The sequence below is a fragment of the Malania oleifera genome, chromosome 10, assembly GCF_029873635.1.
Source record: "Malania oleifera isolate guangnan ecotype guangnan chromosome 10, ASM2987363v1, whole genome shotgun sequence".
Classification (NCBI taxonomy): Eukaryota; Viridiplantae; Streptophyta; class Magnoliopsida; order Santalales; family Ximeniaceae; genus Malania; species Malania oleifera.
The window spans coordinates 46692015-46694763 of NC_080426.1; positions in this window are offsets into that span (position 1 = coordinate 46692015).

The window sequence follows — 2749 nt, forward strand, 5'->3', positions numbered from 1 at the left end:
CAGATGGCGTTCTGACAATGCGGCACTGGCAGTAGCCCAGTAACAAAATCCATAGATATATGGTCTCATTTCCATTTAGGGATGTAAAGTGGCTACAACTGTCCTGCCGACCTTTGGTGCTTATCCTTAACCTGCTAGCATGTCAAGCACTGCTGCACAAATTCAACAATCTCCTTCTTCATGCCACTCCACCAAAAATACTCTCGTAGATCCCTATACATTTTAGTACTACCAAGATGAACCGTGTATAGAGATCAGTGAGCCTCCTCTAAAATCATTCTCCTAATATCATCATCTGCAGGCACACACAATTTGGTGCGAAACCTCAAAGTTTCGTCATCTGAAATACTAAACTCCTCTCCCTAACCTCCTTGTACTCTGACTATTACCTCTATTAGTTCTGGGTCCTCTTTGTAAGCAGCTTTAATCTTTTCATATAGCATAGGCTACACAACTAGGCTAGCAATAAATTCTTGGTGACCATTCTCCACTAATTCCATGCCGAGCCTTTCCAAGTCCAGCTGAATTGGGTGCTAAATTACTACTGCTAACTACGTTGTACCCTCTGATTTACGGCTCAGTGCATCAACCACCACATTTGCTTTACATGGGTGGTAGCTAATGGTGTAATCATAATCCTTAATGAGCTCTAACCATCTCTTTTACCGTATATTCAACTCTTTTTTGCGTGAAGAAGTACTTTAAACTTTTGTGATCAGAGAATATCTTGCATCTCTCACCGTATAAGTAATGCCTCCAAATCTTTAATGCGTGTACCATTGCAGCCAATTCCAGATCGTGGTTAATGTAGTTCTTTTCATACTCTTTCAACTGTCAGGAGGCATAAACTACAACCCTACCATGCTGCATCAACACACAGTCAAACCCTTTCAAAATGCATCACTATAAATTACATAGTCATCACCTCCATATGGAATTGTCAATACTGGTGCAGTGACGAGCTGCTATTTTGATTCCTGGAAAATCTGCTCGCACTCATCATCCCATGCAAATCTGGAATTCTTCCTGGTCAGTCGCGTCAAAGGCCCTGATAATCCTTAGAATCCCTCTACAGTCCCAAGAAACTCCTAATCTCCTAAACATTTCTCAGCCTTTCCCAATTTACCACTGCCTCTATCTTACTGGGATCCACTGAAATTCCATCCCCTAATATAACATGCCCCAGAAACGCAACTTTATCTAACTAGAATTCACATTTACTAAAGTTGGCATACAATTTCTTTTCCCTGAGTGTCTGAAGTACCAACCGTAAGTGTGCTTCATGCTCCTCAAAACTCTTCGAGTAGGCCAGTATATCATCAATGAAAACCACAACAAATTGGTCTAAATACTCATGAAACACCCAATTCATTAAATCCATAAATACTGCTGGCGCATTAGTTAATCCGAACAGTATCACCAAAAACTCAAAGTGCCCATCTCTGGTTCGAAATGTCACTAGGTGATAACCTGATCTAAGATTGATTTTGGAATAGACTCACGTACCCTGAAACTGATCAAATAAATCATCTATACAGGGTAGAGGATATATGTTCTTAATGGTTACCTTGTTTATTTTTCTATAATCTATGCACATCCTCATAGACCCGTCTTTCTTCTTTACGAACAGCACGGGTGCTCCCCAGGGTGATACGCTAGGTCTGATAAACCTTTTATTCAGTAGATCCTGCAACTGGTCTTTTAATTCTCCCAATTTGACTGGAGCCATACGGTAAGGAGCCTTAGAGATCAGCGCTGTCCCTAGAGGTAAATCTATAGCAAAATCTACCTCGCAATCGGGAGGCAACCTAGGTAGCTCTTTTGAAAAAACATCTGGAAATTCCATTACCACTGGTGTACTATCAAGTTTCGATTCATTTTCTAACACATCCTCTACAAAAGCCATAAACCACTGACATCCATGCAGGAATAGTCTTCTAACCTGTATGGCTGACACTAACTGAAGCAGGGAACACACCTGCGATCCCACAAATTTAAATTCTTAATTACTTGCCTAGTGGTCTGAATATCACCTCTTTCATATGACAATCAATACTAGCATAGTTAGTTTCCAACCAGTCCATACCCAATATTACATCAAACTCATGCATATCTAGAATAATCAGGTTAGCTGGTAACACCCTCCCCTAAATTTATATTGGATAACCCCTGAGCACTCTACGACACTTCATCACTAACTCTAACGGTGTAGTTACTGATAATTCCACATCTAATAACTAAGTCTCATTTCCAGACAATTTAACATAGGCCGTAGAGACAAATGAATGAGTAGCCTTGAATCAAATATAATAATAACTTGATATGGTAAAATAGTAAAGGTACCTATCACCACATCTACAGAAGTCTCAGCATCTCCCAACATCAAATCATAAACTCTCACTGGGGCTACATTCCTCTGCTGGCCTCCACGAGGCGCCTGATAACCTCCCTGGTAGGGTCTAGGAGCTAGGACTTGGATTGGCGGTCCTGGGCATGCTCGTGCCATGTGACTGGGTCTCCCACAACAATAACAACCATCTCTCCCTACCCGACACTCTCCCAGATGTCTCCTCCTACACATCTGACACACAAGGGAGGTCTACACACCCTGGTTCTTACGTGGTCTCGTCACCTACCTCTAACCTCCACTGTAACAGTCTCCTCTCCATGGGCCTCGGCTAGAACCCGCTTGAAAACCCTGAGGTGTGGGCTTCTTTCTCTAACTCTGAGCTGTGATGCCTCTCTGCAT